An 18,456-nucleotide genomic window follows, 5' to 3' on the forward strand; every position below is an offset into this window, starting at 1 on the left:
TATTGGCTCATCATATTATTGATCACTTGGGGGCTTCCTGGTCATTGAGCATAGCTGTGAATATCCCTCTTGATACGACTTATACGTCATGCTCACCATAAGCTTGGGGGCTTACTACCCAGGTTAAAGGGACCAAAGAGAGTCTATTACACACCATAACTCAAACATAGGTACCCAGTGAGCACAACTCACAAATAGGTCATTTGGGGGCTTCCTATTCAAACATAGGCCGTATTCGAACCAAACAGAACATAGATGTCGGTACCCTCTTGATCGGCACAATGCCAAACCCACTAGGGGGCTTCTTGATCGTATTTGAATCATAGCTTAACACCTTTTGAGTCCGACTTTGATCATATTCGAATCAGATTCGTTAAAAAACTATCATGGTCATTTGGGGGCTTCCTGTTCAAACGTAGGTCGTATTCGAACCAAAGAGAACATGGCTGTCAGTACCCTGTTGATTGGCGCAATGCCAAATCCACTGGCGGCTACATGATCGTATTCGAATCCTAGCTTAACCCCTTTGGTCCGGTTTACTGATCGTATTCGAATTAGAAGCCTCCAATTTTTTCTTTCTATTTTGCTTAAGTTTTTTGCAAACAATCTTTGTTTTTGTCTTGAGGCTTTTGTTCAAATCTAAGTATAAGTGTGGTTTAAATTTAACTTGACTTGACTTTGGATGATAAGTCGCCATCATATGACAATCATAAACATTTGGAAGTTTTGGTTTCTAAAGATTGGGTTATCACCCTTACTGCACAGGTGTCCTAAACCGGCAGTACGATTCAATATCACAGGAACCGGTTTTCCAAACCGGATTATATTATTCAAATCTTTAATAGCCAACATGGCTGGATTTTTATTATAGTTTTCAATAACCAGTATTATAACTGAGGTTTTCAAAGTTGCTTCAGCGCAATGGCTATTATTTTATCAATGGATATAATTTATTCTACAATGGAAGGAATAGTCCCGAGTTGCTGCAGGCTTATGACCCAGCACATGGGGGTTACATTATTCAAGTTGAGATTACATCAAAAATGCAAGTCTCATGTTGTTGCAAGCATGCACCATGACACTTGGGGGCTAATGCAAAGACATTTTTACTGGCCTTATTGAAGACCCGATTCATCACATCATAATGAGCTGGAACTTGGGGGCTACCAATTTCTCCTATCAACAATTCAAGGTACACAAGTTTTATTTCATTATATTGAAGGGTCCATTGCTCAGTTGGTAAAGCACAAAGCTCTTAACCTTGTGGACATGGGTTCAAGCCCCATGATGGGGGTTACATCATATGATGTTCTTTTCAAAGAAGTATATATAAAGTCCTAGCTCAATATTATCTTACTGAGCCGACCCTTGGGGGCTACACGTTGTTGTTCAAGTCTATATGATCATATTTATAAAGTCCCTACTCATTATTGCATAATGACCCGGCCATTGGGGTCTACACTTGTTGAAGTTTTTATGAGTATAAGGCAATTACAAGTCCCAGGTTGCTGCAAGCATGACAACCCGACACATGGGGGCTACATATATGGAGTATTCAGTCTTTACTAGTGACTAAGATGAACAACATGGATTTCTTCGAAGTGGCAGTATTTATATTGAAGCAAGTCTTAAGTCATCACTTTGTTTCTGCTCAAGACTTTGGGGCTACAGGTAATATGGATATAAGGGAGAAAATCTTCAAATTCTCAGTTTTGAATAAACCAGATTGACCCGGTATCACCAGTAACTATGACCCGGCGTCGGCAACAATTATGACCCGGTGCTATCAATATTTACAAACCGGATATTTTGGCAATGACAAATCGGCAAGTTCTACAAGCCGGCTGAAAGTCAGATGAGTATTTCAAGACCAATATTTTTTAAGCCGGCGCTTTGGAAGCCGATTCAAGTGGATTATTTCTTACAATATTTCTCTACAAGAGACCAATGTCAGCAAATTGACTGTGAAGCTGGCATATTGACCCGGATTTCTGAAAAGAAGTATCTGGATTTTTTACATTGACAAAGTCGAAACATATCTGCTAAGGGAGATTTGCTATGAGATCATGGACATGTAGATATCAATAAGGAAATGACAATGACTTAACGATGATCAGGTGCCGGCTTACAAGAATTTTTTAACCCAGAGCACAACCTGTCAAATTTGTTCTTGTGTTTATTTTGCATGATCAGTTTAACATGGATAAATCCAAATTAAACAGGGGCTAATGTCGGGGATATACCCCGCGGTATGACCCGGCCGAATGTATGACCCGGCCAGACTTTGCGACTCACTGGTGACCCGCCCTGACTTGGCGACTCACTAAGTGACCCTCCCGGATCTCTCCACTCACTGATGACCTGGCCGAACCAGGTGACTCATTGATGACCCGGCCAGCGGGTTAGAGGAGCGACAAGACCCGGAGGCCCAGTAGGCGGTTCAAGGAAGGTCGGCTTACATTATGGTAGGCCGGCTTAAGAGGAAAGCATAAGGAATATTCCCTTACAAAGGAAGCAAGACTAGGACTCCACTTGTAATAGAGTAATCCTAATCCTAATAGGACTAGTCATGTAAGCCGCCCCTTCAACAAATATAAGGAGGGGCAGGGCACCCCAAGAGGGACAGGTTCCACAAGTGAGACAAGTTAGGTTTAGACAGACAACTCAAGAGCCCTCCTTCGAGCGCCTTTGTAATCATGATCATTATCAATATCAATGAAGCAGGATGTAGGCTTTTACCTCCACCTTGAGGGGCCGAACCTGGGTAAAACCTTGTGTCTCTCGATTCCGACCAACCCCTTCAAGCTACTACATAGATGCGTTGGTCTCACGACTAAGTCCTCACACTAGGACATCTACCGTGACAATTCCATGACACAAGGGGAGATCGACATCAAGGTCAACAACAAAGCAAGAGTTGCTGTGATGGAGGTCGGCACGATGCAGCTCCAGCTTCCTTCTATATTTATTTTGGAATTTAATAATTGTTATTACATTCCTGCACTTAGTCGGAACATTATTTCTGCCTCATGCTTGATGAGTCAGGGTTATGAATTCAATTTAAAGGACAATGGTTGTTCAATTTATTTGAATGGTATGTTCCATGGCTATGCACCCATTGTTGATGGGTTATTTATATTGAATCTAGAACAGGAACCGGTCTATAACTTGAATGTCAAGAGGCATAAGCCTAATGAGATAAATCTGACATACTTCTGGCATTGCCGGCTTGGACACATTAGTCTGAAACGCATGAAGAAGCTCCATGATGATGGACTCCTGACTTCGACCGACTTTGGGTCGTTTGAGACATGTGAATCATGCTTTCTCGGCAAGATGACTAAGTCCCCTTTCGCAAAGAGTTGTGAGAGGGCATCCGAGCTGTTGGAACTTATACACAGTGATGTGTGTGGACCAATGAGCACAAGTGCCAGAGGTGGCTATCAGTACTTTGTGACTTTTACCGACGACTTGAGTAGATATGGATATATCTATTTGATGAGGCACAAGTCGGAAACTTTTGAAAAGTTCAAATAGTTTCAAAACGAGGTTGAGAATCAGCTCGGCAAGACTATAAAGTTTCTATGATCTGATCGTGCAGGTGAATACATGTGCCAGGAGTTTGATGATCATCTGAAAAGCTGAGGTATAGTACCTCAGCTCACACCTCCGGGTACGCCACAGAGAAATGGCGTGTCGGAATGGAGGAATAGGACCTTGTTGGACATGGTCCGGTCTATGATGAGCAAATCAGATTTACCCTTGTCATTCTGGGGATACGCTCTAGAAACTGCAGCTTTCACACTTAACAGGGTACCATCAAAATCCATAGATAAGACAACACATGAGATGTGGACCGGGAAGGCTCCTAGTTTGTCTTTTCTAAAGATTTGGGATTGTGAAGCATTTGTCAAGCGACTTATGTCAAACAAGCTTACACCCAAGTTGGACAAATGCATATTCATGGGATATCCGAGGGAAACCTTGGGATATAGCTTCTACAACCGGGAAGAGAACAAAGTGTTTGTTGCTCGAAATGGGGTTTTCCTTGAGAAAGAGTTTCTCAGTCGGGAGGCCAGTGGGAGGATGGTCCGACTCGAAGAAATTCAAGGACCAATCAGGGACGGCTCGGTTGGTGATGAGATCATACCGGAGTTAGTCAGGGAACCCGTAGTGGAAGCGGCACTGGAACCACGGAGGTCAGAAAGATTATGCAGAGTGCATGATGTATTGTTGCTAGAAAGTGACGAGACGGCCATGTATCCAGAAGCGATGGTGAGCCTAGATTCCGAGGCATGGCTAGAGGCCATCAGATCTGAGTTTAAGTCCATGGATGAGAATCAAGTCAGGGACTTGGTTGATCCGCCACCTTGCGTAACAGCCATTGGCTGGAAATGGGTCTTTAAGAAGAAAACCAATGTGGATGGAAATGTTTAGATCCACAAAGCTCGGCTTGTTGGTAAGGGTTATGGATAACTTCAAGGAATTGACTACAACAAAACTTACTCGCCGGTAGTGATGCTGAAGTCGGTGAGGATCGTACTAGCTATAGCTGCATATTTCGATTATGAGATATGGCAGATGGATGTCTATGGCACCCCGTCTCAGAGAAAACCGGAACGCCCCATATTCCAGCCCAGAGATCGAGGAGAAGTCTTCTGGAATACGGCATTGCTTAGCATAGAACAAACCAGTTTCTATTATTACACGAATATGATTACAAGGTCTCCGATATTACAATGAATAACATTGGCACAACGATACTTACGCCATCCTCAGTTTCTCTATGCAAGCAGCAGAACAACTCGAAGCAGCAGAATAACTCTAGCAGCGGAAAAAACTATTGGCAGCGGAACAACGACGACGGTGGTGAACTCCAATCCATAGGGACTCTGGCTGGAACGCTTATCCTAGCTCACGAACACAGGAACAACGCCAAACAAGCAAGCAATCCAGGCACGACCTGCAAGCTGGCATGACACTCCAGGTCTGTACTTTGAATGTACTTGCAAGCTCACAATTAACCAGAAGCATTCAAGACAAACAACAGTGTGGCAATTACAGGTTAAGCAGGAATTAACATGAGATCCTCATAACAACAAGACATGTGCAACATGATATCCAGAGTAGTACTCCCAAAAATAATACTAGATACCATCATGAAATAATCATAATAGCCACTAAGAATCCAAAGGCAACATGAACCTGATACAGCCAGAACAATATGAGCATGGCATGGACATATGAATATGACGATACTAGCATGCAACATGATGACACTATATGCACTATTTATACTGTTCGGTTTACCTCGTAACCATCACATGCCTCACTTACCAACCTCGGACATCACACGATCATCTCAGGATCAAATCAAGCTTGGTATAAACAATACCGTAGTAATCATTAAATCACCACAAGGAGCTTGATCTTTACCCATGATTCTCGCACAACATCACGAATATCCAACAACTCGGTATTCTCGATGCCACAGTGATCATTCCGGCGATCACAACCAAAGTAACTCATGATCCTTACGGTGATCATCACCAAAGTAACTCGTGATCCTTACGGCGATCACCACCAAAGTAACTCGTGATCCTTACGGCGATCACCACCAACTTATTTCATCACCGAACCGGGGTTGTCATTAATCAACTTATTATTAATACTGTTGACTCACGGTGGGACCGACACGAACTAGACCCTTATCCGCGGGTGCGGCTATCGATATATTTAATATACACTCTGCAGAGGTAGCACACTGTACCCACACCACGGAACCCATGGCCTCGCACTCCCATTCGGGTGGACCAACGGCGTTCCGACAAAACCGATCTACTGCCGTGACACTCTCCCGGCCGCTCCGACCCACTCCCAACTGGGCTAGTCCTGGGTGGCCCCGTGTCTACCAAAGACACCCCGACCACCGTCGTGGTCAAAATTCCCTCACTAGGACCGGATCCATAAAACTAAAAACAACAGGCACACAAGGTTATGTCTGCCTACCTGATCAGGGTAAGCACACCCATAACCTTCCCTCGTGAGAGGCACTGGCAAGATGCATGACAATAGACCCAGTTAGGACCTTACCCATATGGTAAGTGTGGTTGCACTGGTCAGTTTCGATATGGTGGCACCATGACTGAGCCAACGGTTGTTCAAGTTCAATTAAATCCGGTTAAACTTGAATGCAAAATGCTGAGCCATGATAAAATAACATGATGCAATTACAATGCATGAGAATGATATCAACATAATCACGGGATGCAACATAACTATCCACCACATCAACTATGAAATAATCTCCAACTGAACATGGCATAATGACGAGCATAATAATTACAAGTGCAACACTACTCATAGTATAACATAACATGACCACTAGCATCGACCATAAATAACATGCAAGAACATATCAATAACATCACCGAGTAACACTTAACCAACTAACAGCAACGGAACAATGCCTATTGACAGTACTCGGTAACCGACGTTAGTCATGCACCGAAGAGCATGACCAACCCAACATGTACTACTATCAAGCATGGCAATATGAAAGTAATACTAGCAACTAGCAGGGCATGATAACAAGGTGCATAACAACATAGCAAACAAGTAAGCACAATCCCAGGATCATTTCTGAAACAAAGATAACCATGTTTTAAACAAGAAATCATTTAATAAATATTCAAGTTGAAAACCATGGCTACTGCATGACCATCATGCAAGTGGGTTTTGTGGCTTGCCTGGGGGTGAAGAAGGCACCGGGAAGAAGTGCGGTGAAGCCGCGGAAAGATTTGCCGGAAACAGTTCTCTCTCGGAGGGGCTGTTTACGTGCAAGGGCAAAAAGGTCATTTTCACAGTGTCAAACCAAAGTGAAAATGAAACCAACCGAATGGGCTCGATGAGACGAGGAAGTGGGCTTTGGATTCACCTCATTTGGAGTTGTGAGTAAAAAGATATGAAGGGTTGAAGTTTAGGGACTTTTCTGAAAAAATATCATCACAAACAAGTCCCTGAGTGGATAAGACAGAGGCATAAAATTAGAAATACGTTTTCTGACTAAGGAAACATAGTTTGGGCTGAAACAGAGAGGAATACACTTTCATAATAACGAAAACGTACTCTGAGTTGAAGCAGAGGGAAAATACGCTTTCGAATTGGTGAAAGCATATTTACCGAAATGTGTGGCCACTTATCCACAGCGCCCGGGGTCAACCCCTCGTGCGGCTGACGGGTGGGCCGGGGCAACGCAGGGCCCGCCTGGAAGGTTCTTCGTCTTCAACCTCCCCTGATCCCGCGCGGCAGAGAGCGGTGCCGGCCCCGACGGCGATAGCCGGCGACTCCGGCCACCGTTCGGGCCGTGCCAGCTACCGGCATGATCAGTAGGCCGAGTCGAGCCACCCTGGACCATCCAGACATCCGGAGGAGGCCAGCATCAAGGAGAGCCGTGGTTGCAGCGGACGGGGCTTCGACCGGAAGTTGAGGACGAGGTCATGGCGACTCCGGCGATGAACGGAGAGTCAAGGGAGAGGCTCTGGTGGCTGGGTGATCTACTAGAGGTGGTGGAAGAGAGAACAGGGCTCGGAGTCGCCGGAATCGGAGTGAGCAGAGGCGGCGGCCATGGCGGCGATGGTGGGCACAAAGAGCTTTAGAAGCTCGGGCGAGTGGATGGGGAGGGGAGTGGAGTGCGGGGAGGCCAGTGTATGCTCGAACGGCTCGAGAAGGCCTATTTATAGGCGAGGCGAGGACTTGCCGCGCTGGCGTCACCGCGGACGCATGTGCACGCGCTCTAGCTCGAAGGTAGACGACGGGGGAGGCACAAGGGAGAGCTTCACGGGGCAGAGGCGACCAAGGCAGTGCAAAAAGAAGGATCCGAACGCCATTAATGCCTTGTCGGCACGGTGCGTCCTTGGGCATGTGGTGTTTTGCGTCGGTGAGGATGCTGCCGGAGGGGGAGCGGGGTCCAGGTGATCGGTGACGACAAGAGGAAGACAAAGGACATGCTCACGCGCGCGAAGCCGACAAGAGGGAAAGGGGCCCGAGCACAAATGATGTTCTGGCCACGCACACTACATGCCAAAGCGGTGGTCACCACGCGCACTGGTGCACACAATGGCACACGGCCGGCCAAACAATGGCTGGGGGCATGTCCTTCCTGGGGAGGTTGCATCTGATGTGGTAGATTGGTTAAAAGTGACATGGTTAAATGGTAGTTAACCTCTGAAGTTTACTGCAGTAAACTTTGAGGAGCACTGGTGATCCACAGGAGAGGGATTGGAAGCAATGGAGTTGTCTGGTAGATTTAGGGTAAGAAGCTGGTAATTTTTAGAAGAATTGGATCACTAATTAATATAGTTGCTTTACAACTAAGTAATCTGGTCCAGAATGAAGATCATGATGATGAACTCAAATGGAGGAGCCACTTGAGCTGAACTTTGGCAAGGCAGGCTTATTTGGCCATATGAAGATGTTGCAAAAGGTTTCATAACAATTGGATAAACCAAAATGGTACTTCCTTCACAAACATTTCTACTGACCAGAAACTTGCAAAAATTCTAGAGGACAAATGGCTTGATGAAACATGCCTAAAATGGTGGAGGTACGTTATATGGATAACAGAAGGCCTAGAAAAATTGGCAGCCATAATGGAGCAAGGTACAATATACTTGCTTCACAAACTGAAATTTTGGACAGAATCAAAGAATTGATGGTGAGCTCACATGGAGGCATGACATGATCTCTACTTCGGTGGAGAGTGATGATTTGTTTATATGAAGGGCCATGCAAAATTGCAACTCATTTGGATATGCCTAGCTTGTACTTCCTTCACAACCAGTTCCCTTAGACAGGAACTTTGGAAAATCATAATTAAATAATTACTAGGCAAATGAGGTTGCACTTTGGCATGTGGCAATGATGTGGACAGGAAAAGGTGTCCAAGGAGTTTGAGGTCAATTGGGAAAATATAAATGGCACTTGCTTCACATTCTGCCATTTAGGGCAGAATAGGAAATGGATTGTTTGAGCATGATGGGGATCATGGCAAATGAAATATTTTGCCATATTTGAGAAAGATATGACCCAAACAATTTATGAGAATTACTTGGGAATTTTAGGAGTGATAGAAATATAGGTTGCTTCACAACCTAGGGAAAATTGGGTTATTCCTTTAATAGAAAAGCAATATTCCCAATAAAAAGAATATTGGGATTTGGGCTAGGATGAAAATGAAAGGGTCTAGGGAAGGAGTTGGGTATGACAAGCCACTCCGAAAGCAAAGAAGAGGGCTTCTTCTTCAGTTTCCAGACCACAAAGCCACGGAAAAAGAAAACTCAAGCAAAAACCTCAGAAAAACAAAATAAAAAGAAAGGGCCAAAAATCAGGTTGTCACAAACCTCACCCCCTTAAATAAATCTCATCCTCGAGATTTGGTTGCTCAGGGAACAAGTATGAAAATACTGACTTAAGGAAACCGTTTCCAACTCGGGTATCCTTTTTCTTATTTTTTTTGTTCCCACTAAATTTTTATCTGACTGGCCCTGGGGTGGTTTGCTTTAATATATCCATATTCTGACAAATCTTACCATGCTTGTTCATGCTTATACAGACTCCAGTTTCTTTTTAGATCTGCTGACTTAACTGACTGTGATGGATTCTCACGACTAAAATATATGTCGGGCTCACAAATTGAAGAGTGATTTCCACTGGGTGTGTCATCCGGCACTGACAATCTTTCATGTAGTAGTGATTCGATTTTCCTAGTGGACACTCAAGCTCTAACTCCTTGCATTGGGTTTCTCCACTAAATGCAGGTCCTTCGGGTTCCAAATAGTGAATTGGGTCATAACTGCTTTCCTTACAGATTCTGGCTTATCACGGAAGTTTCTGAATCATCTTAACTAGTTCCACTGTCTTGAGTATCGTATCCGTACCAAATATTTGATTGTCGCCCATCGTGGCTAACATAATTACCTGCCGACTTGACTGACGGTGGTTCTGCACCATGCGGGTCTTGCAACAATTTTCATACCCACGTCACTGGTCTTGCTCCTTCATTATCGTTTTCTTGGTCTGGATCCTTGGTTGAAAGAGCTGGGTCATATTGCTTCTTTGTATCACCATAGGTACTGTCGGTGCAATTTTTCGGCAATTGCAGCTTATCCTCATTTTTCTGACAGGGTACCCCATTACATGGCAGGTTCAACACTCCTCAAGTTCTGACAGCATGAAAATGATCATCCAAACCTTTGCAAGAAATCGGCAAATAAATCATTAGCCACCAGAATGGTCTTTACAACTCAGATCTGGGACATTACTGAAATAACCCAACCACGGCTAAGGACGGCCGAAAAGCAGCTCAGAACATGAGACCAGGTTGATAAGAAGAAGGTGGCAGCTCCCTAAAATAGCCAAAAAGCAGCTATAGGGCTACTGTCACAAAAAGAAACTCAACAGCTGTACAAGACGGCCGAAAAGCAGCTCAGAACTCGTGACAGTCGTTGAAGAGAGAAATAAAAATCGGCATCCACCTCGGATAGCTAAAAACAGCTTAGATCACAAGCGCGGTGTCGTCCTAGGAGAAAAAGGGGAAAAGGGCTCATCAGGATCATTTTCCAGGTTCACAGGTACTTGCATTGAGCTCATTGGTGTCGTCAATCCTCATAATCATTTGTCACACTACAGTCTATACTGGCTTTATTCTCTTAACCATCATCATGTGATCGTCAGATCCTCATCCGAGTGACTTGTAAAATCTTGGTGGTATGCCCACCGCATATATAAGAGAATCTGATTCCCGAGACAAGCATGTATTTTGACTGACTCTTGCTTGTGACCAAAATGTTGTGGATCTGATTCTTGGGATTTACTGCCATATGCTGTCAATTTACAGCGTACTACCTTGTACCAATGTCTTACTAAGGAAGATTGGCTGATTTGTGCTCGAAACTTTCATCGAACAGCTTGCTGAAGAAGACTGGGTATCGTGCTTCAGAAGCTTACCCCCTTAAAGACTTTGTTGGGGAAAGACTCAGTACCTTATGCCGAAAGCTTTTCTGGTTGCCTACTAAAGAAGACAGAGTACCTTGTGCGGGAAATCATCCATGTAGCATACTGATGAAGATAGATGAATATTGCCTTGGAAGCTTCTCGGGTATCTTGCAAGGGAAAATTGGGTCGCTTACACCAGAAGCTTCTTATTGTGATATGCGGACCGATTTCCACATAGATAACCATCTTACAATTTTTGTTATTGATTTCTTGTATGAAATGGGGTTTTGCGGGACTATCCTCCTTTCTGAGTACATGCCATATTCTTGCTTGCATTCAGGTACGTCGGGTGCCAAAATCATCCTCAACGAAAAATTAAACTTGTATCTGAGCCATACCTTTGATAATATTCTGTCAACCTTGCACACAATTTATCTTCTTGCTGATTTGATCATTTCTGCTATGAGGAGTGCACACTGAGGGAGACTTGACACTCAGTAACATGATCAGATATTCCCCAATCTGAATGCAGTCGGCTGAGAACTCCATATTGTGGTGAGGAGTGCACGTTAATGCACACTTTATACTAACATTCCATCCAGGATTTCTTTTATATTCAGACGAGCTATTTCCAATTTCACTGTAGTCTGCTGACAATTCCATTCTGCTTAGCTGAGTTTCCAAATATATGCATTTCTTGCTGACTCTTTGGGTCCGGTGTCGGCTGACAAGCAACTTTAATAGGGGAAAAATTTGTAACACCGAAGACCCAAAGAAAGAAACCAAAGAAACGACTAAAACAAAAGAACACAAACATACTACTAATATAATAATCAAACAATCATCACATATTACTGCTACTCACACAATATTATGCATGCACACCTAAGCGCACAAATCTCGCAGAAACTCTGGTATTACGGTCTAATATGCCGTGGCGGTGTGCACGAAAATTATATCCATGTGTGGAAGGAGTTGGTGTAACCGAAGCTACACCAAGCACTGGCTGAACAGTGGCAGGATCTGGATGGATACATAGGTGAGAACGGACTTGACGATCAAGTAACGAGACACAAAAGTCACGACCACCTCATCATCGAGCGTACAAAGGGAATCATACCCGTCCAAAGAATGACCTGACATGGCAAGATAATAGTGGAAGACGGGGTTTATTGGTATTGCCCTGTTTTTGATAACCAAGATCAGTAAGGGTTGCCAAGGGAACGAGATGGAAGGCAATGGATGCTGATATGGTCGCATCACACCGTGGAGCAGTCATGCTAAGAAAGATGGTGCAGACAGTGGACCGAAAACGATACCACCTACATGTTGGAAATATTCCCTAGAGGCAATAATAAAATGATTATTATATTTCCTTGTTCATGATAATTGTCTATTATTCATGCTATAATTGTATTATCTAGAAATCGTAATACATGTGTGAATACATAGACCACAATGTGTCCCTAGTGAGCCTCTAGTTGACTAGCTCGTTGATCAACAGATAGTCATGGTTTCCTGGCTATGGACATGGGGATGTCATTGATAACGGGATCACATCATTAGGAGAATGATGTGATGGACAAGACCCAAACCTAAGCATAGCACAAAGATCGTGTAGTTCGTTTGTTGTAGCTTTTCTGGATGTCAAGTATCATTTCCTTAGACCATGAGATTGTGCAACTCCCGTATACCGTAGGAGTGCCTTGGGTGTGCCAAACATCACAACGTAACTGGGTGACTATAAAGGTACATTACAGGTATCTCCGAAAGTGTCTGTTGGGTTGGCATGAATCGAGACTGGGATTTGTCACTCAGTATGACGGAGAGGTATCTCTGGACCCACTCGGTAATGCATCATCATAATGAGCTCAATGTGATCAAGTGGTTGATCACGGGATCATGCATTACGGTACAAGTAAAGTGACTTGCCGGTAACGAGACTGAACAAGGTATTGGGATACCGACGATCGAGTCTCGGGCAAGTAATGTACCTATTGACAAAGGGAATTGAGTACGGAATTGATTAGGTCCTCGACATCGTGGTTCATCCGATGAGATCATCAAGGAGCATGTGGGAGGCAACATGGGTATCCAGATCCCGTTGTTGGTTATTGACCAGAGAGTCGTCTCGGTCATGTCTGCTTGTCTCCCGAACCCGTAGGGTCTACACACTTAAGGTTCGGTGATGCTAGGGTTGTATAGATATGAGTATGCAGTAATCCGAAAGTTGTTCGGAGTCCCGGATGAGATCCTGGACGTCACGAGGAGTTCCGGAATTGTCCGGAGGTGAAGAATTATATATAGGAAGTGTAGTTTCGGCCATCGGGAAAGTTTCGGGGTCACCGGTATTGTACCGGGACCACCGAATGGGTCCCGGGGGTCCACCCATCCCGAAGGGCCCCATGGGCTGAAGTGGGGAGGGGAACCAGCTCATAGCGGGCTAGTGCGCCCCTCTTGGGCCCCCCATGCGCCTAGGGTTGGGAACCCTAGGGGAGGGGGCGCCTCCACTTGCCTTGGTGGGTACTCCACCCCTTGGCCGCCGCCCTCCCTAGGAGATCCCATCTCCTAGGGCCGGCGCACCCCCCTAGGGGGGCTATATAGAGGGGAGGGAGGGAGGGCAGCCGCACCTCAAGCCTTGGCGCCTCCCTCTCCCTTGCTACACCTCTCCCTCTCGCGGAAGCTCGGCGAAGCCCTACTGCGACCACTGCTGCATCCACCACCATGCCGTCGTGCTGCTGGATCTTCATCAACCTCTCCTTCCCCTTGCTGGATCAAGAAGGAGGAGACGTCATCCGCTCCGTACGTGTGTTGAACGCGGAGGTGCCGTCCGTTCGGCACTTGGTCATCGGTGATTTGGATCACGGCGAGTACGACTCCATCATCCCCGTTCTCTTGAACGATTCCGCTCGCGATCTACAAGGGCATGTAGATGCACTCTCCTCTCATTGCTAGTTGACTCCATAGATTGATCTTGGTGAAACGTAGGAAAAAATTTTGTTTTCTGCTACGATCCCCAACACTACACTCGCAAGATTTACCGTTAGTGACAAAATAACAATCTATATGCATTCTATGCGACAAACAAATGCAACGATCAAGTGCAGCAAACCAACAGGGGTCTATACTACCGCTTCCTAACGTTCGCGCGGGCTAGGGCATCCTACAGCCAGACCTGCTCTGATACTAAGCGCTGTGGCACCCCGGCTTAGAGAAAACTAGAACGCCCCGTATTCCAGCCCAGAGACCGAGGAGAAGTCTTCTGGAATACGGCACTGCTTAGCATAGAACAAACCAGCTTTCTATTATTACACGAATATGATTACAAGGTCTTCGATATTACAATGAATAACATCGGCACAACGATACTTACGCCATCCTCAGTTGCTCTATGCAAGCAGCAGAACAACTCGAAGCAGCGGAATAACTCTAGCAGCGGAAAAAACTATTGGCAGCGGAACAACAACGACGGTGGTGAACTCCAATCTGCAAGGACTCTGGTTGGAACACTTATCCTAGCTCGCGAACACAGGAACAATGCCAAACAAGCAAGCAATCCAGGCATGACCTGCAAGCTGGCATGACACACCAGGTTAGTACTTTGAATGTACTTGCAAGCTCACAATTAACCAGAAGCATTCAAGACAAACAACAGCATGGCAATTACAGGTTAAGCAGGAATTAACATGAGATCCTCATAACAACATGACATGAGCAACATGATATCCAGAGTAATACTCCCCAAAATAATACCAGATACCATCATGAAATAATCATAATAGCCACGAAGAATCCAAAGGCAACATGAACCTGATACAGCTAGAACAATATGAGCATGGCATGGACATATGAATCTGACGATACTAGCATGCAACATGATGACACTATATGCACTATTTATACTGTTCGGTTTACCTCGTAACCATCACATGCCTCACTTACCAACCTCGGACATCACACGATCATCTCAGGATCAAATCAAGCTTGGTATAAACAATACCGTAGTAATCATTAAATGACCACAAGGAGCTTGATCTTTACCCATGATTCTCGCACAACATCATGAATATCCAACAACTCGGTATTCTCGATACCACGGTGATCATTCCGGCGATCACAACCAAAGTAACTCATGATCCTTATGGTGATCATCACCAAAGTAACTCGTGATCCTTACGGCGATCACCACCAAAGTAACTCGTGATCCTTACGGCGATCACCACCAACTTATTTCATCACCGAACCGGGGTTGTCATTAATCAACTTATTATTAATACTGTTGACTCACGGTGGGACCGACACAAACAAGGCCCTTATCCGCGGGTGCGGCTATCGATAGATTTAATATACACTCTGCAGAGGTAGCACACTGTACCCACACCACGGAACCCATGGCCTCGCACTCCCATTTGGGTGGACCAACGGCGTTCCGACAAAACCGATCTACTGCCGTGACACTCTCCCGGCTGCTCCGACCCACTCCCAACTGGGCTAGTCCTGGGTGGCCCCGTGTCTAGCAAAGACACCCCGACCACCGTCGTGGTCAAAATTCCCTCACTGGGACCGGATCCATAAAACTAAAAACAACAGGCACACAAGGTTATGTCTGCCTACCTGATCAGGGTAAGCACACCCATAACCTTCCCTCGTGAGAGGCACTGGCAAGATGCATGACAATAGACCCAGTTAGGACCTTACCCATATGGTAAGTGTGGTTGCACTGGTCAATTTCGATATGGTGGCACCATGACTGAGCCAACAGTTGTTCAAGTTCAATTAAATCCGATTAAACTTGAATGCAAAATGCTGAGCCATGATAAAATAACATGATGCAATTACAATGCATGAGAATGATATCAACATAATCACGGGATGCAACATAACTATCCACCACATCAACTATGAAATAATCTCCAACTGAACATGGCATAATGACGAGCATAAATATTACAAGTGCAACACTACTCATAGTATAACATAACATGACCACTATCATCAACCACAAATAACATGCAAGAACATATCAATAACATCACCGAGTAACACTTAACCAACTAACAGCAACGGAACAATGCCTATTAACAGTACTCGGTAACCGACGTTAGTCATGCACCGAAGAGCATGACCAACCCAACATGTACTACTGTCAAGCATGGCAATATGAAAGTAATACTAGCAACTAGCAGGGCATGATAACCAGGTGCATAACAACATAGCAAACAAGTAAGCACAATCCCAGAATCATTTCTGAAACAAAGATAACCATATTTTAAACAAGAAATCATTTAATAAATATTCAAGTTGAAAACCATGGCTACTGCATGACCATCATGCAAGTTGGTTTTGTGGCTTGCCTGGGGGTGAAGAAGGCACTGGGAAGAAGTGCGGTGAAGCCGCGGAAAGATTTGCCGGAAACAGTTCTCTCTCGGAGGGGCTGTTTATGCGCAAGGGCAAAAAGGTCATTTTCATAGTGTCAAACCAAAGTGAAAATGAAACCAACCGAATGGGCTCGACGAGACGAAGAAGTGGGCTTTGGATTCACCTCATTTGGAGTTGTGAGTAAAAAGATATGAAGGGTTGATGTTTAGGGACTTTTCTAAAAAAATATCGTCACAAACAAGTCCCTGAGTGGATAAGACAGAGGCGTAAAATTAGAAATACGCTTTCTGACTAAGGAAACATAATTTGGGCTGAAACAGAGAGGAATACACTTTCAGAATAACGAAAACATACTCTGAGCTGAAGCAGAGGGAAAATACGCTTTCGAATTGGTGAAAGCGTATTTACCGAAATGTGTGGCCACTTATCCACGTCAGCACCCGGGGTCAACCCCTCGCGCGGCTGACGGGTGGGCCGGGGCAACGCAGGGCCCGCCTGGAAGGTTCTTCGTCTTCAACCTCCCCTGATCCCGTGCGGCAGAGAGCGGTGCCGGCCCCTACGGCGATAGCCGGCGACTCCGGCCACCGTTCGGGCCGTGCCACCTACCGGCGTGATCAGTAGGCCGAGTCGAGCCACCCTGGACCATCCAGACATCCGGAGGAGGTCGGCATCGAGGAGAGTCGCGGTTGCAGCAGACGGGGCTTCGACCGGAAGTTGAGGACGAGGTCATGGCGACCCCGACGATGAACGGAGAGTCAAGGGAGAGGCTCTGGTGGCTGGGTGATCTACTAGAGGTGGTGGAAGAGAGAACGGGGCTCGGGGTCGCCGGAATCGGAGTGAGCAGAGGCGGCGGCCATGGCGGCGATGGTGGGCACAAAGAGCTTTAGAAGCTCGGGCGAGTGGATGGGGAGGGGAGTGGAGTGCGGGGAGGCCAGTGGTATGCTTGAATGGCTCGGGAAGGCCTATTTATAGGCGAGGCAAGGACTTGCCACGCTGGCGTCACTGCGGACACGCGGCCGGCGCCGCGGACGCGTGTGCACGCGCTCTAGCTCGAAGGTAGACGACGGGGGAGGCACAAGGGAGAGCTTCACGGGGCAGAGGCGACCAAGGCCACTCCGACCTACTCCCAACTGGGCTAGTCCTGGGTGCCCCCGTGTCTACCAAAGACACCCCGACCACCGTCATGGTCAAAACTCCCTCATTGGGACCGGATCCATAAAACTAAAAACAACGGGAACACAAGGTTATGTCCGCCTACCTGATCAGGGTAAGCACGCCCATAACCTTCCCTCGTGGGAGGCACCGGCGAGATGCACGACAATAGACCTAGTTAGGACCTTATCCATACGGTAAGTGTGGTTGCACTGGTCAGTTTCGATATGGTGGCACCATGACTCGTCCAACAGTTGTTTAAGTTCAATTAAATCCGGTTAAACTTGAATGCAAAATGCTGAGCCATGATAAAATAACATGATGCAATTACAATGCATGAGCATGATATCAACATAATCACGGGATGCAAAATAACTATCCACCACATCAACTATGAAATAATCTCCAACTAAACATGGCATAATGACGAGCATAAATATTACAAGTGCAACACTACTCATAGTATAACATAACATGACCACTAGCATCAACCATAAATAACATGCAAGAACATATCAATAACATCACCGAGTAACACTTAACCAACTAATAGCAACGGAACAATGCCTATTAACAGTACTCGGTAACCGATGTTAGTCATGCACCGAAGAGCATGACCAACCCAACATGTACTACTATCAAGCATGGCAATATGAAAGTAATAGTAGCAACTAGCAGGGCATGATAACCAGGTGCATAACAACATAGCAAACAAGTAAGCACAATCCCAGAAGCATTTCCGAAACAACGACAACCATATTTTAAACAGCCAATCATTTAATAAATATTCAAGTTGAAAACCATGGCTACTGCATGACTATCATGCAAGTGGGTATTGTGGCTTGCCTGGGGGTGAAGAAGGCACCGGGAAGAAGTGCGGTGAAGCCGCGGAAAGATTTGTCAGAAACAGTTCTCTCTCGGAGGGGCTGT

Source organism: Triticum aestivum, chromosome 6A, assembly GCF_018294505.1.
Source record: "Triticum aestivum cultivar Chinese Spring chromosome 6A, IWGSC CS RefSeq v2.1, whole genome shotgun sequence".
In the NCBI taxonomy this organism is placed as follows: Eukaryota; Viridiplantae; Streptophyta; class Magnoliopsida; order Poales; family Poaceae; genus Triticum; species Triticum aestivum.